General features: G+C 42.4%; 1 protein-coding gene and 1 pseudogene across 1 annotated transcript in view; one reads left to right on the top strand and one right to left on the bottom strand.

Moving 5' to 3' along the window:
* The window catches only part of LOC126182661 (midnolin homolog), a 780673-nt gene that overhangs the window by 194359 nt on the left and 562204 nt on the right, over positions 1-24110 (bottom strand). The gene's annotated exons all lie outside the window — the stretch shown is intronic.
* On the top strand, positions 15684-15801 carry LOC126100325 (5S ribosomal RNA; annotated as a pseudogene).

Here is a 24110-nt window from a genome sequence, read left to right as displayed (position 1 = left end):
GGAAGGCGACGTTCTTTTCGCGAAACATATTGAGAAAATTTGTAGAAGCGGCATTTGAAGCTGACTGCCGAACGATTCTATTGCTGCCAACATGTATTGCGTGTGAGGACCACGAAGATATGATACGAGAAATTGGGGCTCACGCGGAAGCATATTGTCAGTCGTTTTTCCGTCGCTCCATTTGCGAGTGGAACAGGAAAGGAAACGACTAGTAGATGTACAAGGTACCCTCCACCATACACCGTACGGTGGCTTGCAGAGTATCTTTGTAGATGTAGCTGTGAGTAGCCGCACTGCACAGAGCGGAACACAGTTGTATATAAGGTGAAGTATGATCTACGTACAATAAATAGTTGCACGTCTTTGCATTGCACTGTGCAAGGCTTCTCATTTCCTATTTAACTTGCTTGGTGCTGCGCTGCATGTTTTACCGTATTTTATGTTCTTCACTTCGAGCAATACCAAGTTTCTTTTATCACAGGTAAACCATATGTAAAAAAGAATTAGGGCCGGTTACATTACAATCAGAATATAGCTACATCATTTATACACAGCTTTGCATTTCAAAATTATTATATGATTCTAATTAGGTAAAGTGTATTCAGATCTCATTCCATATGCAGATAGTTTTATTCTTCCAGTGCAGTGTCACATTTGCGTGTGTATCAATCATTAACGATTTTGTGTAGAAAATTTTGGGTACGTAAATTCACAGGGCATTGTAATAAAAACATATTGCTTATTTATTTTTTCAAAATTCTGTTTGCTGTTTGTTGGAAGTCACGCATTGTAACGTCACAGATTGTAGCACTGCACACTGCACCGCACAATGCAGAATTTAGCAGGACAGCTCATTTGGTATACAGTTTTGGTTTTCTAATTAATTTGTCTGTAATTAGATTACAGTTTTATAGTTTCAGCCTAGGCGGCTCTTTTATCAGACAGCGTTTTGGAATTACACCAGTTTACTTTGTTCAGCACTACAACAGAGATACACGAAGTTTAAGACAGGAATCCAGTTCAGTTTCAGTTTACAAGAATAAACATGGAAATGTTACGGGATACTTGAACAGTTGTTATGTTTCGTTAGAATTTCCTCAGTGAGCGCTTTGAAAAAGTTACAATCCACTGTTTACAAAAACTGCTGATATCCCTGTAGATTTGAGTATTATAATGATAAATATTTTGTAGCTGTAATAAAACTACTTATTACAAATAGCAGTTTTATTAACAGCAAGTAATTGAAAATTATGAAAATCCTACAGATGTCCAATGTTGCGTGTACGCATGAAATGTAGTGTGTGCGTCGTGCTTATTTTAGTTTCCGACCAACTACAGTGATAGTAACGCTAACGCATTTGTACTTACTATAAAGTAGTCATAACACAATGCACTCAACGTTAACCATTCGATGCAGGCTCTACATAAAACATATGACGGCAAACTTGGGGACTTATTGCAAGAAGTGGAGACTAGTGAGACTTAGTTTTAAATGAACAGAATTAATTACGAACATAGAAATTACTGCAGAATCTGTACCAGTTCTACGAAGAAGCTCTGCGGCTCCCTAGAGCTCACCAGCTTTCTCACAGTGACAGAAGACAAACGGAGACACAACGCAGATAATTATTAAGACATCTCGATCCTAAGAGGATGTGGCTTTAATGCAACGGTCAAAATAAATGTTGCATATTGCTTTACTGACCATACTGGACATAACAGGAAACAAAATTGGTTTTTCACTATCAGATACAGTCACAAGAAACGAAAATAAAGAAGATAAACAAATTTCCACTTGATAAACAAAAAAAATTTCACTTCAGACACTACAGTTTATTCTCATTGTCGTCTTGTATAACATACAACCAAGTGATCCTCGTAGCTGAGACACTAATGCTATCAGGCATATCCCCTCACCAGATTGTCCAGATAAGGCTATGCGATATTGCTCTATTCTTCCACGGCGGCCTCTTTCCCGTGTGTGGTGGGAAAGGGCGTTTGCCAGCCGCTCATTTTGGCATGGCCCACGCATTTTTAATGCAACTGCTATCTGCAGAATATAGGGTCTTTGCATCTGACTGTTCGTATGGTCCACTAGGAAGATGTTCACAAGAGTGTAACATTGGGGGTTGCACCATCGTCCATCAGAGTGAATCCCGCTCAAATATGTTCACAGAACAGAGCCACAACGCATGCAAGTCATCTTCCAGTTTATTGGCACAGTGGATGTACTCGATAAGGGTGGCGCTCTATACTACAGCTGGGGTGTAAACGTTATCATAGTTGCCTCCACACACCAATATCAATATTGTCCGGATGAAGACTGATTTAGGTCTCATCAGAAGAGAGCGTTGTGTCCCAGTGCTACCTCGCTCATAAAGAGTGGTTTTGTGTCCAAGTGACACGAGCACCCCTCCAAACCCAATTTAGACGGGAGCCTTGATAGGTCTTCTGTCACGTAATCTCTTCTCATGGAGCCTATTTGTTATCATTTATGCCGTCACCTGCATTCCTGTAGCTGTTTAGAACTGTCGTCGTAGACGCGTCGCATTGTGTTGCTGATGTTTACTTGCAAATATCAGACCTGCACTCCTGCTCTTTTATCTTCAGTGGCCACTGCTGTAACGGTCCGCAACTGATCTGTCGCTAGAAACTTGTACCACATTCTAGAGACATAACTTCGACTCACAGCGACAACTACTGCGACGTCGGCCTGTCTCATTCGCTGCCCTATTGGAGTGACTATACAGAGCCTCTGATCCTACGTTATTGTTGTCCAAATCATCGGGAAGCACTACAGCTCTCGTGATGACACACAGCACAGGTATTACAATGTTTACAGGTGAAACAGTTGCCATAGACCGCACATACAGTCCGCTCGGTAGAAACATGGACGTTTCCGCTGGAATTACATTACAAACAAACCAAAGTATTTATATCACCACGTATTTCTGAATCACAACGTTCAATTTTAAAGTTTCGGTAACACGCAATATTTATTGTGACCACTTTATAAAGACGTAAGATTTTTCCACACATTTTGTTATCTTATTGTACATTACATTCTACTACATTTTCAACGCCTTTAAACTAACCCCTATTCTCTTAGCCCTGTACATAAGCTGCTAAGTAAGTTGAAATACGTTTGACACATAATTACAACATGTCTGTACATCTGAAGAGTACAGTTGATACGACGTGTTTGTAACAGCACCTTTCGCTGAACCTGTTCACACAAACTGTTGTTCAATCTAGCCAATACCTCGACTATGACTATGTGTTTACCATTATATGTGATTTTAAACTAGTGACGCACTACAGTGCCGACGGAGCTAGTTGTAACGTTTCAATCATACACTCGAAAGGACAACGCTAAGTTGTGTGCTTCATATGGGTCACGTACAAAAGACCAGTAAGGCAGTAGTTGCCACCAGAGAATTTTGATGGTCAGATAGATAAGTACTGTTTGAATTAATTTATTGCATATACGAGTAACGCATCTGTTTCATGATCGCTTTTAGCTTTAACTATAAGAAATGTAATAAAAATGTAACAGAGTTTTTGTAAAATATCGTTAATAGGGTACTTGAAAATGAGTAAGGCTGAGATTGTTCCACAGTGGATAAATGAACTAAAATAGTTAAAAACGGCAAGGAGTCATTTTAGATGTGGCACCTTGAAATATCTCATTTACTGAAATGATACCGAATAAGTACGAATATGGTAACACTGCTGGTTATAGGAAAGCTTTTCCGTAGAATTCCTTCACAATGCCTGTGTCACACTCTCGTATACTTCATGATCAGCTCACTCATAAGAGCTCAGATGTTGTAGAGTCGTGTGCCTGATTTTCGTACGCACAGTATTTCAGCGGATGTTGATCATATAAGAGGAAGAGAGTCAGCGAATGGAACGCTGTACCTTTTCGTCACACTTCACTGGGAACTTGAGAACTTCATGTTCGTTTACTCCAAGTTGAACATTATCACGTAGCACGCTTTTGTCTTTGTCAGTAGAGCAGAAATAACATATTTACGCAAGATAGTTATTTACGTAATACAGTTACCTAATCACTTTGCAGACTGAATCAACAGGAATCTCAGGCTTTCTGTACAAGTGTGAAACTATTATTGGAAGAGACTTGTACTAATATCCATTCAGATTTATAGAGCACTTCAACCAAGGATAAAGATCGGGAGCCAGAGGAGCAGAAATGTAAAGCTGTGAACTTAACGATACGTATGTGATTAATGAATACAATATGTAGATGTAACACTACCCTCAAAACTAAATGGGGGCGATGGTATGTATTCTGACATGTTTCAAAACGACGCAGAACATAACAGAATAAAGTGTTACGTATAATAGAATGTTGCTATAATATATATGATTCGTATTAGGACTGACGTGGGATATAAAACGAACAGGTTTCTATGCCCCGAGGGGGAGTGTGACACAGACCCTGAAAAACTTGAACCAGTAGGTAATTGCAAAGTGAAACAGGTATCTTTTAAGGAAAAAGCATAATTTGAAAAATTTCGGTAACTGGCCACGCAACTATTTATACTGATTTTGCAAGAACCGCGAAGATCATCAAACACCTATCACAGCACACACAAACATATATGCGCAGCCATTAATGGCTGAGAAGTGAATATGAATATTTAGTAACTGTAATGTAACGAAATAAAGTTAAAAACAGTAAAAGGAGTAAAAGGTATGCTTTGACCAGCGTTTTTCAATGGTCTAGAACATATGAATGTATGTAAGATTGCTTCACTGGTTTCAACAGTGAGCCACTTTCTGTCGGTCATACTCAGGTATATAGAAAAAAGCCCGTCGTATTGATATTTCATTGGGCATAGATGATGGTCGGTACCTGTTGACTGCGTGTGATCCATTAATGCTCGATCTGAATGCTGCCTCCTTCCAGACGCTAGTAACACTGCGTCTGACGCTTCTCGTCTCACGGAACACTGTGGCTCCCCTGGCGCTCTAAAAGTCTGTGCATCGTGCGCATAAAAACAAAAATATGTTTAGTCTTCCTTAAAACCCGGAAGGCAGTACTCAATAATTGTGCGTTAATCTTAAATAACTTCCATATCCACACTACTTACAGCCTTAACGTGTAAATCTGTGGCTGCTAACTGGCACTCTCATTTGGATACTGGATAAGAGCATGGTAACCCTTGTTAGAAGATGTGAATATTAAAACTGTAAATGAAACAAGTGCGGAAATAGATCCAGGGAGAGCTAACTAGCATCCGAAATCCAACGTATAGTTATTTTTACTCATTAGGTTGTCAGTAAATTTGGTGCGCGATTCCGTAAAGATTTTGCTCTTTTACTCTATTAGACATGAGATGTAGTCTCCATCGAATCTAATGACTTTGTCTTAAACGGTTTCGACGCTATTCTTCCATTGATTTTCCTTTGACCTACACACTGCTGAGCCAAAACATTACGATCAGCACCTTAATAGCGAGTTGATCCACATATTATTCCTTGGAAGGTTGTCCGAAGGCATGTGACACTAGATTCCTACGCACAGGTCACGCAATTACCGTATATTACGCGCTGGTGGTTTGGGGAAGCAGAGTTGGTAGAAAGCAGCGTCCCAGATATGATAGCATCGGGTTCAAAGCAGGCAAATTTACTGACCAAGAAATCAACCTAAGTTCACTATCATGCTCCTCAAACAACGGCAGCACAATTCTGATGTTGTGGAACGGACTGTTATCGTCTGAAAAGTGCCATCGGCGTCGGGGAAGCAGGTATGTTGGTTATCGCCGAAACAACCGCTTTTCGGTTACATCGGTTTTTTTTCCAGGCCAGTTTAGCCCGATTTCTAAAAACGCTCAAAATAGCTGGTTTCTGAAACAAGCGATTGTCGGTTTTTTAGTCCTGTTATTTCCTGTAATAACGGTAAATCTAAAAAAAGATTGAAAAATTTTTACCCTATCAGTTTCAAGAAACGTATAATAAAGATACTAAATTAAATAGGCAAATAAAAGTAAAACCTTGTCCGTGCAGCGTTCGCCGCTATTCTCGGAAAGTGCTAAGAGATTAAATACTTCAAAAAATTTCAGTATTCTCATACTGATTTTAATGTTTTGGAAACTCTGATAAAAAAAAAGCTGTAATCGAGGATCAACCATATTTGGGCATTATAAATAGCCGTGCTAAATGGTGACAACTGAGGTTGAATAAATTTGTTTTTCTTGTTAATTCTTCCGTTTCCAAACACTACAAGCAGATAAAAGCAAATTATATAGAATAGAGTGGGTGGTGCGTGGTTAGCACACTGGACTCGCATACGGGAGGACGACGGTTCAAATCCGCGCCCGGCCATTCTGATTCAGCTTTTCTGTGATTTCACTAAATCGCTTAAGGAAAACGGCGGGATGGTGCCTTAGAAAGGGCACGGTCGCATCCTTCTCCATCCTTCCCTAATACAAGTTCGTGCTCCGTCTCTAATGACCTCGTCGTCGACGAAACGTTGGACACTAATCTCTTCCTCCTCCTATTATACAGACACAGGCAGGAGATCAGCTATTTGTATTTTTATTGTATATTATGAATGAATTGTCGTTAAGTGTTTAATTTATTACTATTAGGAAATTTCCTTCCTCTTCTATTATCTCACAGAAATGTCAGACAGATCTATAATCTTGAAAAGGAAATGAAGCACTGTACTACATTGCTACGTCACTTCGTAAAGTTATTTCCAGACTAGGATTGGTGGAGTTCTGCAGTACAATGGATGTGCGGCGACGACAGCGAGAAATTACCCTGAAGGCCAGGTGGAGTCAAGTGATGCACACTGCACGTACACAGGTACCTTAAGCCACGACACACGGCAACAGGGACATCATTATCCCAGCAGTGCTGTACCAGTTCTTATGCCATGTGTTTGTTGCTTGATTTGCCGGCCGCGGTGGCCGAGCGGTTCTAGGAGCTTTAGTCCGGAACCTCGCGACTGCTACGGTCGCAGGTTCGAATCCTGCCTGGGGCATGGATGTGTGTGATGTCCTTCGATTAGTTAGGTTTAAGTAGTTCTAAGTTCTAGGGGACTGATGACCTCAGATGTTAAGTGCCATAGTGCTCAGAGGCATTTGAACCTTTTATTTTTTTGTTGCTCGTTTCTGTCGGCATTGTCAATAAAATAGTACTGAACGCTTTTCCCATTTTCTATAATAACACAATATTTCAAAACAATGAAAGTTTTACGAATAAAAATTATTTCTTTTTTGAAAAGAGTTTATTTGAAAACGAAAGATTTTGGCACTGCTGGTATGGTTAATCGATATTTCAGTTTTTTAATCGGTTTTTAGCAAAAAATAAAAAAAAACTTCTGTTAAAACAGAGAACAAAGAAATACCGAAAAATACCGGTCATTCTGAACTAAAACACCGCTATAAATTTTAACTAGTCGTTCTTTCCCATTCTTACGGGAAAGACGTCAGTCACGAAGGGATGCAGGCGGTCCGTAACAATGTGCACGTAGTCCATAGCTGTCATGGTGCCTTCGATTACTAACACACGCTACATGGAAACCCAAGTGAGTGTATCCCATAGCATAAAACGGGCCCCCATCAGCCTGCGTTCGGGGCGCAGTTTCAACCAGCCATTCGCCTGGGTGACAGCGTTTGTGTACATGACCATCAGCCTGGTTCATCAAGAAACGTGATTTACCCGACCAGGTGATATGTTTCCACTGACTGACGGTTCAGTCTCGAATACCCCACGCCCACTGCTATCGTAATGGACGATATCGATGGGAACACGTAAGGGTCGTCTGGTGCAGAGGCCCGTGTTCAACAATGTACGCTGAACGAAGTACTCCGAAACGTACTTGCACCAGCGTTGTGCTCTGTTGTTATATCTGCCACAGATCGCCACCTATCCTACATCACAGGGTGATAAGCACTTCACCGCCTACTCGTGGCTTCATCGTCTTACAACTTCTTTCCACAGATGCTAATGACAGTAGCATACCAACAGTCAACTTCGCTATTTCCGATATGCTCGTTCTCATGCACCAGGCCTTAACTACCATGTGCCCGCTATTTGCCTACAGGATCGGGAAACCCTCAGACACTGAAGCATTGCGTGCTTGCATATGTACAAGGCGTCGCCTCCTCGGACTACGTCGATCGCGACAGACGGCGGAACACGCGCCACCAGATGTCCTCCGGGTCTGGGTCCTATTTCCTCCGCAATGCCACGTGTGCGGAACTGGATCGCTACGAATTTGTTCGCGTCTCCGCTATACAGGGCGGAGTAAGCCAACACGTCGGCAGTTCGCTCCACTGGAGTTCTGAACTGATTCATGGGCCGGCTCTTAGCAACCCATAATCAGAGCACGGTCGCAAGCCACCACAGCGAGACCTCGACTTTTCAGCGATATACAGAGAAGTAATTGTTGGCCAACTACGCCGAACCCTCAACTCCCGTCGTTAGGGATTATCAGTGGTATAGTCTTTACGCCCAACTACGTTTATCCACTGTGTATTCCAGGAGTATGCCTGTTAGTGTGGTTGTAATAAACCCTTGGTCTTGTTTACTTGTGTCTTAGTACTTCTTATCAAGCATCTCCCCGTGGGAGATACAGTATAGTAACAACAATCTGTTCTTTGTCAGTTTCGCTCGTCTTAGTGGCTTTCCCAATGTGCGATCCGTTAGAATGTTTCCCCGCTCATATCTGTTTCGCTTCTATACTTTCCTTACGGCGTCACATTCCTGTAACGTCACCAGCAGACATTCAGTCATGAAATGATCAGTGGTCATAATGTTTTCGCCCATTAGTGTATGTTAGGCAGTAATGACAAATAGCCTCGCCAGCAATCTGCATCTTCTCGATTTTGCTAGACGTTGTGGTGAACCTTGGCAGTAACCTGGGAGGAAGAGGAGGACGCACCTTCGTCGTCTGCTCTGCAGGGCTTCCCCTCGGCATTCCTACAGGGTGTGGGCGGTTCGTCTGCGTCTGTGTTTGCATATTGGGGAGGCTTGTTAGGCGAGTTGGCAGTGTCGCATTGTCTGCCAGCGGCTGCTCAAAGGCAGCCGCCAGTAATTACGCCACACATACCCCCGGTGACTGTCCGATCCTCTGAACGCACCGCCTAAGTTGCGGCCAGGCTAATGAGGGATGCTTCGCTCGCCTTGTCTGCCGTGGTCGGCGGCGGCAGATCTGCACCAGTCAACCCAGAGCGACAAAATACCACTGCGTCGTACTGGTGGGGCGGCTCACAGAGGTGACGGTTATTGAGGAGTAGATAATGAACTCTGCTGTTTCGCAGAAAGCGTCTGCATCGAGATGGAGAGTTTTCGGTTTTATTCTTGGACACTAGCTTGAAGTCCCGTTTACGTTGGAGTCTCGAGAAGAAAAATCTTATCTGATGTTACTGGAAAGGGGGGGGAGGATATACCTCCGAGGTCTCTTCACTTCAATCTCTTATGGACCTCCATATACATCTATACCTACAGGGGGTAAACGGTAACTGTTTGCAATGTATTACAGTGGCATAGAGGATACCGAAACAAGCAATTTGATACCGGACACTTGTGGTCCATCAAGACGGGAAACTGTCCTAAACCACCATGCCAACAATTTTTTTTGGATATTCTCCTACTCTATTTGCGCATACTATTAGCCCTAGAAAAATAATGACTGGGACCTAACTTGTAAAAATTTAATTTAGTTTCATTCCGTAGTACGAAACGTTTTCTATAGATACCACTGTTAATGTATTATTCAAGAGGAACTTACAAAAGTGACCTTCAAAGACACCGTCACAGCCGCTCCCACCAATCAGGACTTGTAGCATGTTGATGGTACCACTGTACATAAATTTGTGACTACACGAATTATTTGCCATATTCGACATTTGTTTATCTTCATTGACTGGACTATTACGCAACCGGTTCAAAATGGTTTAAATGGCTCTAAGCACTATAGGACTTAACATCTGAGGTCATCAGTCCCCTAGACTTAGAACTACTTCAAAAAATGGTTCAAATGGCTCTGAGCACTATGGGACTTAACATCTGTGGTCATCAGTCCCCTAGAACTTAGAACTACTTAAACCTAACTAACCTAAGGACATCACACACATCCATGTCCGAGACAGGATTCTAACCTGCGACCGCAGCAGCAGCGCGGTTCCGGACTGAAGCGCCTAGAGCCGCTCGCCCATAGCAGCCGGCTACGCTACCGGTTTAGTCGTCCATTTCTTTAACTTTGTCAGTATAAAATTTATGGTGAGAGCAGCGAAAGAAAGTCTTTTATAAACGTTATGTGAAAAACTAATTACGTTTACAATTCTACCTAAACTTAACCTTTACAAGCACACCAGTTTCTTAGCAAGAAGGCCAGACGATCGAAACGATTTAAGAGTTAATTTAATGCTGTTAAATTCATGAAGATGAACAAAAATTTACACAAACGTCAATTTTACAATTTGTAAGTGCGCAACTGTGCCTGTGACGTAATATCTCTGTCACTGATGACCTAGAAATTTATAATATGGCAAATAATTCGTCCAGAAGCAAACTTTTGTACTGTGCTAGGTGAGAGCGCCGTGAACAACATGCTAAAAATCCCGACCTGAGGCGGATGAATATGCGTTTGAAGGTCACTTTTGTAAGTTTTCCTTCAATAACTCGAAAACTATGACCTCTATCGAAAACGTATCCCACCACAAAATTTAATTATATTTAACTTCCTACGAAAAAAGGTCTTATACATTTTTTTCTCTAGCACTAATAGTTGGCGCAAAGATAGCGAGAAAATAGTAGAAATATCGCGCGACGCGCATGCGCTGTGGCTTAGATGGTTTTGTAGGCCAGTTTGAGCTGGTTTTCCGAGATGGTGGACCGCAAATGTTCTATATCAAATTGTTTGTCGTGACTTCCTCTACACCAATGTGATATGTTGAAACAATAATCGCTTACACCCTATGTATCTACGTACAAGATCATTCCCCTGCTGATGTTTCAAACATTCAAGGATAGTAGGGAAGGATAAATAAGCTGATTAGCCAGAAAATTATGACAACCGATCTATTATAGATATAAACCCGTCCAGGCGATAGCACCGTCACTTGGCGAGGAATGACTGCCAGTCGGACACACGCACGGTGCATGTAGTTTCAGTGGGCGTGCTATCCGAGAGTAGAATGGGGAAGGGGCGCGATCTATCTTAGTTTGAACGAGGGAATATTGTGATGGTGTGATGGCCCGGAGGCTAGGCACGAGCATTTCGGGAACGGCTCGACTTGGGTATTCGAGGAGTGCTGTGATGAGGGTCTTCAACAAGAGGCGAAACTAAGATGAAACCAATTCCAGACAACGTAGGATTTGGGATTGGGCGAGTACCCCTCATTACAGACGTCGGGCGTCATAGGCTGGGCAGACTGGTAAAACAGAACAGGCGGCGAACTGTGGCGGAAATAACATCAGACTTTAACATTGGGCAGAATACAAGTGTATCTGAACACACAGTGCCCCGAATACTTCTAACGATGGGCCTCCACAGCCGACGACTCATGCTTGTGTCAATGTTAACATCATGATTAACATCATGACATCGGTAACTACCAATGAAATGGGCACGTGACCATCGACACTGGACGTTGGGGCAATGGTAGAGCGTTGCATGGTCTAATGGATCCCGATACCTTCTTCAATATTCCGATGGTACAACGCGAATACGTCGTCTTACAAGAGAACAGCTCCTTGACACCTGTGCTGCGGTACGGAGGCAAGATGGCGGCGGATCCATTCTGCTCTGAGGAACATTCACGTGAGCATCCATGGGTCCAGTAGAGCTCGCGCAAGGCACCATGACGGCGGTTGCAGACCACGTACACCCCATCATAACGATCAAGTTTCCCGATGGCAATGGCATTTTTCAACAAGACAACGCTACATGTCAAATGGCTTGGCTCTGAGCACTGTGGGACTTCACTGCTGTGGTCAGCAGTCCCCTAGAACTTAGAACTACTTAAACCTAACTAACCTAAGGACATCACACACATCCATGCCCGAGGCAGGATTCGAACCTGCGACTGTAGCGGTCGCGCGGTTCCAGACTGTAGCGCCTAGAACCGCTCGGCCACTGCGGCCGGCGCTCCATGTCACAAGGCCAGGAATGTGATGGAGTGGTTCGAAGAACCCAGTGGCGAGTACTAGTTAATGTGCTGGGCTCCCCCAACTCGCCATTTCTGAAACTGATCAAAAACATCTGGGATGTGACTGAACGTTACGTCAGAGCTCATCGGCCCCTCCCCGGGATATACGGGAATTAGGTGACATCTACGTGGAAAAGTTGGTGCCAACTTCCTCCAGCAATCAACGAAAGCCTCATTGCTTCCATGCCACGATGGGTCGCCGCTATTATCCATACTAAAGGTGAACATACCAGGTAGGTGGTCATAATGTTCTGGTTTACATCGATTTGAAGTAAGGGACTCTTGTCCGGAACAACACAGTCGAAAGCTATAAGCGAAAATCGTTCTGATACCTCTGACAGTGTACCTGTTCTACTTCTTTGCTTTCCGTATTTTGGGGAGACGTATTATGAACCAACACAAGAAAAAACTTGCAGTAAACATGCGCCATGAAGTGCGTCCCTTGAAACCTATGAGCATTTGTTCACCTTTGCTACTGGGACGCACATCTCTTCTACTGAAGGAAAGCTCATCACTCTTAAAATACGCATTTTAAAACGCTTGTTTACTTGACTTTTTTTTTGTTCCATACTGCCTCTTAAAAATTACGGAAAGCTTACTACCTCTTACAAAATATGGAAAGCAAAGAGGTTTCAGTAGAAGTAGTCCACTGTCAGAGGTACCAGAACGATTTTCGCTCGAAGTTCTCTTATCTAATTCTCGTGGTCCATACGCAAGACACAGTGGTGGCAGTCTGTCAAACTGTCTTGATCGAGTAAAAGTTCCGTACATCTATCCAGGGGGTTTAGAGAGCACTGGATTGTCTTTCTTCCCACCATTTAAGTTCTTCGAATATTTCTATTAGACTTTTGAATGTCCAAACCGACCAGTTACCATCCCTGTAACACATCTCGATGTCTGTTGTCCGGCCCACTTGATACTTCAAACACTAGAACAGTACAACTGGTCACCCTGGCGTCTAGTGAGTGATTTCATTTACAGATGGCTGCATTTTTCCTTACAAATTTGAGTGCCCCCTAAATTCTTATAAGTGTGAGGTGCTCAAGATATTCGGCACAAATCTTGTAATCACACAGTGCACGGTTCTCTCTCTTTGTTATGTGCGTTATCTCGAAATTGGTTTGGATTGGATTGTTTGGGGGAAGAGACCAAACAGCGAGGTCATCGGTCTCATCGGATTAGGGAAGGACGCGGAAGGAAGTCGGCCGTGCCCTTTCAAAGGAACCATCCCGGCATTTGCCTATAGCGATTTAATGAAATCACGGAAAACCTAAATCAGGATGACCGGACGCGGGATTGAACCGTCGTCCTCCCGAATGCGAGTCCAGTGTGCTAACCACTGCGCCACCTCGCTCGGTATATCTCGCAATTATCCACATTTTAAAAGAGCTGCAATTCATTTCATTATGTGAAAATCTTGTTAAAGTCTTTCTGCAATTCTTTCGATCGTCCAGCGATCTCCTATAGACCGAACAAGAAGGTGCAATGGTTAAAGCAGCGGGAACATATCCAGGAGAAGCTGGTTCATGTATTCATTCGGTTACACTGAATCACGTTTTTCTCGTGGCTTCTTTAATTCAATTCAAGCGAATACTTTGGTGGTTTATTAAACCAGTGCTCAAACTCTTGTCGTTCTTTGTCCAACTGAAGAAGCACTCCTCCTCTCATATCCTCGACGTCGACATAACGTTAAACTCTACACTAACCTCCTTGAACTCTTTTCTTCATCTGCTCCCATAGGATGTTATGCCCCCTTGGAAGTATAATGTTCTTTGCCAAGTTAATAACTTCTTTCTACGCAAATTGCTCGACTCACATGTCCTCCATAACAAATAAATTTGAATTCGAAACAATGGTATGCACTTGACAAACCTAATAAATACGGAACAACCAGTATAAGAGATAATTTCGATTACTGAAGTGGTTCTAGATGATTCTAATTCAAAATGACGGGACAAAGAAAAGAGAGGAAAATTAGGTTTTGCCATTTCCTTCGCAGAGACGGACCATTAGTTCTGTTGGTAAAGATAGGGAAAGGAATGAACTACGTCCTTGTTGAAAGAACTAACCCAGCATTTAGGCAACCACTACTCTCAAATATCAGTCCATATTTTAACGACTTTGACACCTCGTTCAGCTTTCTAAACCTCCGAAATTTTTTATGTGAAAACTCTTAAAACTTTTTAAATAATACAAACGTTTTTACATTCTACATATTTATTCTTCATTTGTACATATTTGCAGCTCTCTGCCGCTAGAGTGCTCCGATTTGTAGCGTGTAACGTAGCGGTATGTACTGTAACAAAGTCGGTGCGTGAGAAACAGCGTGCTGTAACCACGTTTCTAATTCAAAGAGTTCGTCCACGCATCGAACACCGTCCTTCAGCATGCCACTGCCAGACCACGTACGAGAGCTGTGAAATCTGTAACAATAGGACGGCTTGAGTTCTCTGCCGTCGATCATCCTCCACAGAGTCCCGAGTTGGTCCCATCTGATTTTCATCTGCTTCCGGAACTCAAAAAACACCTACAAGAACTTCACTTTTATAGTGATGATGCGGTGCAGGTTGGATCGAGATTGTGGTTCCAACAACAAACATTCTATAATGATGGTATCAATAAACTGGTCTCTCATTGGGAGAAATGTGTTCCTCGCCATGTGATTATGTTGAGAAATAAGTATGGAGAAAGGAAGACTAAATGTATAGAATGTTAATAACGTTTATTTTATCCAAAAAGCTTTAACGGAATCGTCATATCAAAAGACAGATCCTGAACATACTTTAAGGCAATGTGAACGTTATAATCTGTTATCAATGCACGAAATTTGCAGTACTCGTGATTAGTTACCAATTGATTAGTTCGACAGATATGTTTCAGTCATGCGAGGGCTCTTCTGTTAGATCTGAGTTTACACAACAACCTTGAATGTCGTTACTGCCTCCTTGTTAATTGAAAGCGGAGTTATGAAAACAATTATTCATTGAAACCGGCTATTGATCTACCTTCTAGCGCCCTGCATCGAGAGAATGTTGCTAATTCATGAATCTATTATGTTGGACTTCTAGCGCTTGCTGAACGTCAAGTTTCTGTAAATTTCTTGCATCTGGTGCTGGAAGAATATGCTTTCGTTAACCAGATGTCTGATATAACTGCCTTGTAGCAGAAATATCTATCAGATGCAATCTCGGAGCACTGGGCACCCTTGCAAAAACCTTCGGGCAAAAAGACCTCGCTATTCAGTACTGTAGAAACTTCAACCTGTGACAACAGAACAACAGTACAGAAAAATCACAGGAAAACTGTATAAGACGCCCTTTTATTTGTTTTGGTTTTACAAAAACATGCCGCAGCATTTTATATGCTATCTTCAATGGATTTTTTGTTTATTTTCTTTTACATATGACGCTACTAGTTGTGTATGCTGGTAGTTTTTCTTCTACCATGCATTCTACAGCTTGTCATTGTTTTTTCGTCATGCAACACCACGTGGGCAGCGGCCTTGCCACAGTGGATACACCGGTTCCCGTCAGATCACCGAAGTTGAACGCTGTCGGGCGTGGCCGGTACGTGGATGGGTGACCATCCGGGCCGCCATGAGCTGTTGCCATGTTTCGGGGTGCACTCAGCTTCGTGATGCCAACTGAGAAGCTACTCGACTGAATAGTAGCGGCTCCGGTCAAAGAAAACCATCCTAACGACCTGGAGAACGGTGTGCTGACTACACGGCCCCCCTATCCGCATCCTCACTGAGGATGACACGGCGGTCGGATGAGCTACTTGTGGCCTAAAGTCGGAGTGCTACTGCTAACATCACGTGAAATGGCGGTAAAGACTTTATGCTGATAAATTATATCAAACGCGGGTGTGACAGCAAAAACCAAAAATAGGGTATGAAATATTTTGACACGTTATGAACAAGGCAAGCAAGGCCACAGCATAGAAAAAAGACGTGGTGTGGAGCGCATAGTTGGTGTCACGTCAGAAAGAAAATAAACAAAAATCCCACTGAAGGTATCACATAAAGTGTAGACACATGTTTGGGTAACAACAAAGCTAATAACAGGTGTCTTGCATAAGCCGGAAGTTCTCTCCAGTTTTTCTTAGAAAGTACGAAAATAAGAGCAGCTAAAAATCCAAACGATGACTGGAACACAATTGCTTTATTTTTCCGGGATGTCGGCCGTTATCACTCTTTCCTATTCAGAGCCCGTAGGCAGTTAGGCTAAATTTACACTGCCCGCGATGCGATGCGATGCGATGCCGAGCCGAGCGGAGCGATGAAGCGCTGAAATCGCGTGACAATGGGCAGGCTTGGTTTAACAGTGGCAGCAGAGCGGTGCGTGTTTAGACTGCAGGCTGGGCCGAGCGATGTGATGCGGTGCGACGCGATGACTCCGCTGTAGTCGCAACCGAGTTTGCGTTTCGCGCGAGTGTTTGGAGCGATTGCTTGTTTGCGCTTGCGTCTGAAGTAATTGCTTGCTTGCAATGGACATCGAAAGACTAATTAACAGTGTGCGTGAACGCTCCGTGTTGTGGGAGCAGAAAAATAAATATTACCACAATAGGGATTTTGTTCGTCAAACATGGAATGAAATAGCTGAAGATTGTGGAACAGACAGTAAGTACAAAAAAGTAAAATAAATAGCTACAAGACTCCAAGAAATAAGTAATACAAACAACTTCGTTTATTTTCTAATTTTAATTGTGTATAGATACTATTACAGTATTTTTATAATGAAATGACGTTCACAATAGTTACAGTATTTGATAATTTCGACATGAAATATATTTGAGTTAATGACTGTTGACATAGTTTTTGAAGGCCTCTCTGACACTCCTCGCTCTTCTTGAAGCACTACTGTTTGCTCTGTCATTTTGGAATTTCACGTCTATATTTTCAGGTGAGGTACTGAAGAATAAATGGAAGAACCTACGTGACACTTTCCGCTCTGAACTCAAAAAAACTCGTGCTCAACGTTCAGGAGACGAAGGTGGCATGCCGCATTTCCAATCCAATTGGCCGTGGTACGAGCTAATGACCTTCCTGACTGATATAATGACGCCACGGAAGACCAAGACTAATGTTCATCACAGTAAAAGAACAGCATCGCAACACGACGACGCACACGACGACGTTCCATTCTCACCAGCTCTTACAGAGAAACAGAGTGTTTCACCTGATGAAACCAACCAAGCCAGGTCTTCAAGACTGTAAGTTTAGAGGGTAGCGTTTCGATGCCTCCTCCCTCACCCACCCTACACACAAAAAAAAACAAGAGATCCAAGAAATCGACAAACTCTGAGTTGCTAAATATAGAGAAGCAAAAGTTGAAGCTAATTGAGCAACAAATGTCGAAATCAGAAACGCAAGATGACAGCTATCATTTTGTAGTGAGTTTGCTGCCAGCAATGCGAAAACTATCACCAGCAGCTCAGTTGAGAGCCAGGATAAAAATTGAGCAGGTTCTTTTGGAAGAATTGAAACAATCAACCACTTCCACTGCACATTCGTTGATGTCACCCTATGCACCTGAAAATCCAGTTGAAATCGTAATTGCTGGAAATCCGCAGAATGAAATAGTCATTTCTGAAAATGAACCTGATGACATTGTTATTTCAAGCCACCAAAATTCTGAAAACTTTGATACTTAAGTGAGTGAACTGTGATGTATTTTACTTCTCATTGTCAACTATGTCAAAATATATTAAAAGAAAGTTTGAATCTATCACAATTTGTAAATTTTTCATAATAAAATGATTGCTGTAAACTTAATATTGTACTTACCTAATGGTGATCATAACTTTTTCAGGGGTAATAGCCATTCTGAAATTTGTGTTTTGCTTCTGTAATCTATTTGAAACAGACGGCAATATATAATCAAATGTCTCTGTACTCATTCTGGATAACTCCAAAATTTATCCTCATCTTTTCTCAAGTCACTGTACAAATGATGAAATTCTCCTAAAGCCCTCCTCTCCTTGTTGGTTTCATGCACCCATTCACGACTGCGTTGAATTCTCAGAGCACTGTTTTCTAATAAAAGAGAATTTACTGGGTCGAGGAAACACGACATCGTGCCGAGACTGCTCAACTGCTGTATCGTGTGCAATGTGAACGCTCCACCGTATTGAATCGCTTTGGCCATTATGCTTCGCATCGCGTCGCGTCGCGTCGCATCGCAGGCAGTGTAAACGTACACTTAGGCGACTCGTGTAGCCTGCGTTTTGGAAAAAGCTAATGGTATTAAAACAGTTGTCATTGAGTATATGAACACTAACACTGATTTATATTGGTTGTCGTGTTCTTACATGCGTGTTAAACTCACTGGTAACATGGATAAGAATATCAATCTTTGAACAACAGAAACTCTCTTAGAACTATGGAATTCACTGATTGTATTTTGTAGTTCTCTCTCTCTCTCTCTCTCTCTCTCTCTCTCTGTCTCTCTCTCTCTCTCTCTCTCTCTGTCTGTGTGTGTGTGTGTGTGTGTGTGTGTGTGTGTGTGTGTGTAGACGGTCGCAGTATGTAAGTATGTTTTCTAGGTTCCCTCTGTACGCACAATCAGCCTGCTGACCAAGGTTTACGTGCAGCCAATCCATGGAGTGTTCTTTCTACACTGTGCTCTGTCAAAATAAATAAAATTAAATAAATGGGGGCGATGATAATGACAAGCTGCCTTGACAGTGTATTTTCGAAATCAGACGTGCAGTCTTTTATTTCCATTTCAGTAAGAGCTGTTACGCAGACGTACTGCTGGCGGCTCACCGTGGAGACGTAGTTACCTGTCACGGGAGCCGGGGGACAGTGGGAGGACAGGGCAGGGCGCGCTGCCGCTGACCGATCCAATTAGCGGGCCGCCGCGGGTGTCAGCCGCACGCGGCGCCGCCTCCCGCCTCTCAATCACTTATTAAAGCCACCGCCGCTGCCGCCGCCCACCTCTTACAACTAATTTGCGCGGCCCGTCCGGTCCCGGCGCCGCCCCTGGTGGCCGGCGGCCGCGCAGCGCGTGCCGTGTTAATAGGCGACGACGAGCGCCGCCTAATTCCATTACTCGTCCAGATTTAGCGGCCGGCCGGGCCTCAATTACTGGCAAGACCGCTCGCCAACGGCGTGCGTGCGTGCCTCGCTCCTATCTCCCTGTCCGCTCCCCAACCCACCCCTCCCTATCGTACTGAGGCACGTGGGTCGACAGAGCGGTCTTGTGGAAACGATAACTCGTTTTAAGACTTCCATCTCCAGAAAAATATACGATGACTACCTGATTGATAAGTCAGCACTCTTTCAATTTGTTCGATGCGGATCTCCTTTTCTCCCTGCCGTGTGTTACAGGGTGTTACAAAAGCGATATCTTGGAAGCAAAAAGTAAGACGCACGTAATAAGCTTTAATTTCTTCCGTCAGTATGGTCTCATATAATTACTACATCTTGTATTTAGAATTATATACTTCCAAGAGCAAAAGCTCCAACCAGTATTATAATTACATACAAGTTCGAAAGAAAAAAAAATGTTCAAATGTGTGTGAAATCTTATAGGACTTAACTGCTAAAGTCACAGTACTTAAACTAGTACAGTACTTAAACTAAATTATCCTAAGAACAAACACACACACCCATGCCCGAGGGAGGACTCGAACCTCCGCCGGGACCAGGAGCACAGTCCACGACTGCAGCGCCTGAGACCGCTCGGCTAATCCCGCGCTCCATTAAATTTCACAGCTTCTTGCTACTGCCTTACAATTCAACACGCAGTGGTTCATGCAAGATGGAGCAAGGCCACATACAGCAAACACTGTGTTGGAGTTTTTACACGTGCATTTCGACATGCGGATCATTTCACTCAGGTTTACAGGTCGCTTCAATGACGGACAAAATTGGACCCCAATAGTCCAGACCTCAATCCATGTGACTTTTTTCTTTGGGGGCATCCAAAGAAAAAAATTTTTCCCGAAACGTCCACGTGATTTAATGGAGCTCAAAAGACTTATTCTTCAAGCTTGCAGCGAAATTGCGGAAGACATGTGCCGTAGGGTAATCACTAACTTCAGCAATGCCTACGATACATATCTCTTTCATAGAGAGCGACAGACTGAACAGTAAAATTTTAACGGAAACCAGTCCCGATCACAAGATATTAAAAGGTTATAATCCCGTCGTCGTTGGCCCGTAACAGAGATGCTCACGAAAGACTAAGTTCCGAGTTCGCTTCGCGGTCCGACACGAAGTTTTGATACGTCAGGAAATTTCACAGCTCTGCGCACTAGCACTCTGCTTACGAATGGAAGATACATTTAAGCTACAGCCAGAAACGTAATACATTCTCAGTCAATGTTAAATCTGAGAAAAATTGTACAACATGTAGAAAGTGTATCGTTATTATGTTGCACTGTTTGCATATAAATTCTTTGATCAAAAGAATCCGGACACCTGCTACTGGACATTATGTGGTGGGGAAGGGGCAGTGAGAGGGGGTGGGGGGGTGGGGGCAAAGCGCCCTTCGCCTTTGTGACTGCTTGAACTCTGCTGGGGACACTTTCGCCTAATGAGGTATCCTGAAACCAGAGAAGCTAGTAATGTTAGACGGCGGGGCTTGGAGTGAGGTCAATTTCCTGTCTTATCGCAAAGGTATTCCACAGACCAGTCCATTTCACGAATGGTCTTGCCTCACAGATGATTCTTTGTGATTGTGCATGGTCACGATGATACAAACAATCATCATCTGCAAACTGGTCCTCTAATGTACTCATTACGATATGTAGTAAAACATATTCATATCCTTCCAGACTTAAACGTTTCTTAAGCTCAATAAGGAAGCCACATCCTGCCCATAGCGTAACATCACATCCTCTCTACTTCACTTTTGGCACTACACATGATGGCAGGTAACGTTCTCAAGGCATGCGCCAAACCCAAACCCTTCCATCGGACTGCCACAACGTATAGTGAGATTCATCACTCCAAGTCACACTTTTACATTCATCCGTTCTCCAGTGGCGTCATCCTTCCGCCATCTCGACTGCCACTGAGCATTGACTACAGAAACTTGCAGTTTATGAGGAGCTGCTCGACCAATGTACCCAATTGTTTTCACTCCCTACGCACAGCTATTGCGCTAGGTGGATTGCTGGTAGCACTTTGGAACTCACGGGTGATTTCATTCAGCGATTTCAAGCGTTTTTCTACAATCACCGGCAGTGGTCAGTACACGAGTATGAGGCTCATGATTTAGCTGTGGTTTTTCGGTAGCGTTTCCACTTGAGATCACGTGACCAACAGTCTACTTGGGCAGCATGAGAGGGGTTGAAAAGTTTCTGATGGATTTCCAACTCACGTGACACCCAGACTAACCACGTTCGAAGTCCCTGAGCTCTCCTGGCTGTTACCGCCTCTCTACCATTACTCAATACTCCCAGTCTCCTTTTCACTAGCTGGTTTGCCTCTCGTGACATCTAGTGGTCAATTTCGCATTACTTTTAATTACACTGGTGTAGGACTGTCTGACTTCGTCAGTCACCTTCTCTGTTCAAAATTAATTCAACTTAAAATTTAGGAAATTGTTTGATTCTTATCTTCTTCTAACTGCACTACATTTCTGATGTTTTCTGTTTCTTCTCTCACGTTTTATTGCTTGATACATCTGTGATGTTACCGTTACACTGTATCATTTTGTCTACTGACAATCGAGACATGATCGTACGCAGTATCGTCACAAGTTAAGCAATGGATTTGAAGAATTTCTGTCTGATGAAATACAATATTTTATACCTGACAGAAGTTTCACCACAGTGAAAGTAATATCTGGTGTGCCACAGGAAAACGTTGTAAGAGCCATAATTCCATTAATATACTTAAACTATATATCAGACTGTCAGTAACACATATCACTCGCTGGGGATGCTGTTGGCTCTAGGAAATCATCGCCTCATGTAGATCGCGAGGAATACCAAGATGGAGTGTCTTAGATGCAATGAATGGCAGTTTTCTTTAAATGTAGATACATGTAGCGTAATGATAGTGCCTATAAAAGAAACAGTTAGTGGTAAATTTCTAAAGATTTCTACATCGGTTAATAGTACAAAGCGACGTGAAATTAGAAGAGCACGTGAAATTAGTAATAGGGAAAGCGAATAGAAACCGGATTTGTTGGATGGATTCTGCGAAAGAACTATATTTCTATAAAGGAAGTCTCGTGCTCTGTTCACAAGCAGATCGAAATAAATTCAGAGTACTGTATTGAGAAATGTGTACTTCCATATGGACATGACTGGTTACTTACGCAACTACACAGATCTGAAGGTGATCGGAACTAGCTGTACCATAAAAATAAATGTGCAACTGAGGCGGCAAAATAAACGAATTTTAAATAATATAAACACATAGTGTCTAATAACAGGATAGTGAGTTCCTCTTCAAAAAATTCTGATGAAATTACGTACTGTCGAGAAAAAGTGGATACTTAATTTTAATTACAATATTAAATGTTTAACGTTACATAAGTAGAGCCAAATACGGTATGTATGGAAACAGTGCCACACACTAACGGGAGAGCTACACAGAACATAGAATAACACAGTCTGTGTGAAAATAATATTTGCAAAAAATGCACAAGTCTCCGTAAGTGTAGGTTATTTTCCACACTCGGTGCAGGCAAACTACGAAGACACACCGAAGTACCAGTAAACCGAAGGGAGGCAAGATAAAACTTCATTAAAGGCAAGTACATTCATTTTAATTTTTTGTTTCCGTACTAATTTTAATTTCGTACTTATTTTCTCTGTTTGGTTACAATATTTGAATGTACTTATTGTTATATAACATGGCATAAATTAATATCTTTATTATTGCATTATTATAATTAAAAGTTTAAAAAACTATAACGTAAAGAATTTTTACTGCTAGGAATGTACTATACGACCTCATTCAGACTCACAGGAGGGTAGGTTTTCAGAGAGATAACCATATTAAGTAAGTAACTTTATCTCATTCAATTATTCATGGCCTTACTTAGCTAAAGAAAGCTTTCTTGCTTCCCGTTATTCCTCTTTTTGTTTCTTTCTTGTTTTATTTTCTTATTCTCAAGCTTATGCTTTCAACACTGTTCAAAAAGCAATGAGGACAAACTACATCGCTGGTTTACATTTTGGTTTATTCCTTTCATACGATTCACATACTGTTAGTAGGCTTATATATTTCCTCCACCTAGTTGCCTTACTTCGAATCTCTTAAATCTTCCGGGTACCTTATACCACTGAAGTTGTCCAAATGATACTACAGTTACTAGCTGAAATTCCAGAATGACGAAATTATTGAAATATCGGCTTTTATGCCTGGTATCGTCTCTATCTCATCATGTAAAGGTAATAACAATACAAGGGGCTGCGTGATTGTCATTTTGTAAAGATTACTAAAACAAAATACCCACATAAGGAGCATAAATTAATTAGTATACAGTAAACTGTATTTTGGCTAGTGCTTAAAATAAGAGAGAGTTAAAAATTACTCATAAGGGCACGGAGTCGGACTCACGATAAAGTTCCTATCACATTCGATCGACCCCATTTCTTTACGTCTGCACCACCCATTTAACATTTCTTACTGCATGACTGCCGCTTGTTCTGTCTGACTTTAATCCACTGATCTTCCCACACAAAATGTTTCATGAGTTCCCACACTCGGGGTGAGGTTTCGGTATTTTGTTTCATCTATTATTATGTTAACCACCAGAGAGTGGTAGAATCCACACCCCTCTATGGGACTGGGAGTTTGGTATCGGGTTACCGTAAAGAAATTATCATGTCCTGCAGCGGGCGCAGAACCAATATAAAACAGTAGTATTTTGTGTACCCTAGCTGGAAGCGGAGCAGAACTGCAATAAGCTCGAGGATCTTCACATTTATGCTATTTGTATTTATCATGTT

Source organism: Schistocerca cancellata, chromosome 1 (assembly GCF_023864275.1).
Source record: "Schistocerca cancellata isolate TAMUIC-IGC-003103 chromosome 1, iqSchCanc2.1, whole genome shotgun sequence".
Classification (NCBI taxonomy): Eukaryota; Metazoa; Arthropoda; class Insecta; order Orthoptera; family Acrididae; genus Schistocerca; species Schistocerca cancellata.
The sequence above is the reverse complement of the archived record's forward strand: the minus strand, read 5'-3'. Positions and strand labels throughout refer to the sequence as shown.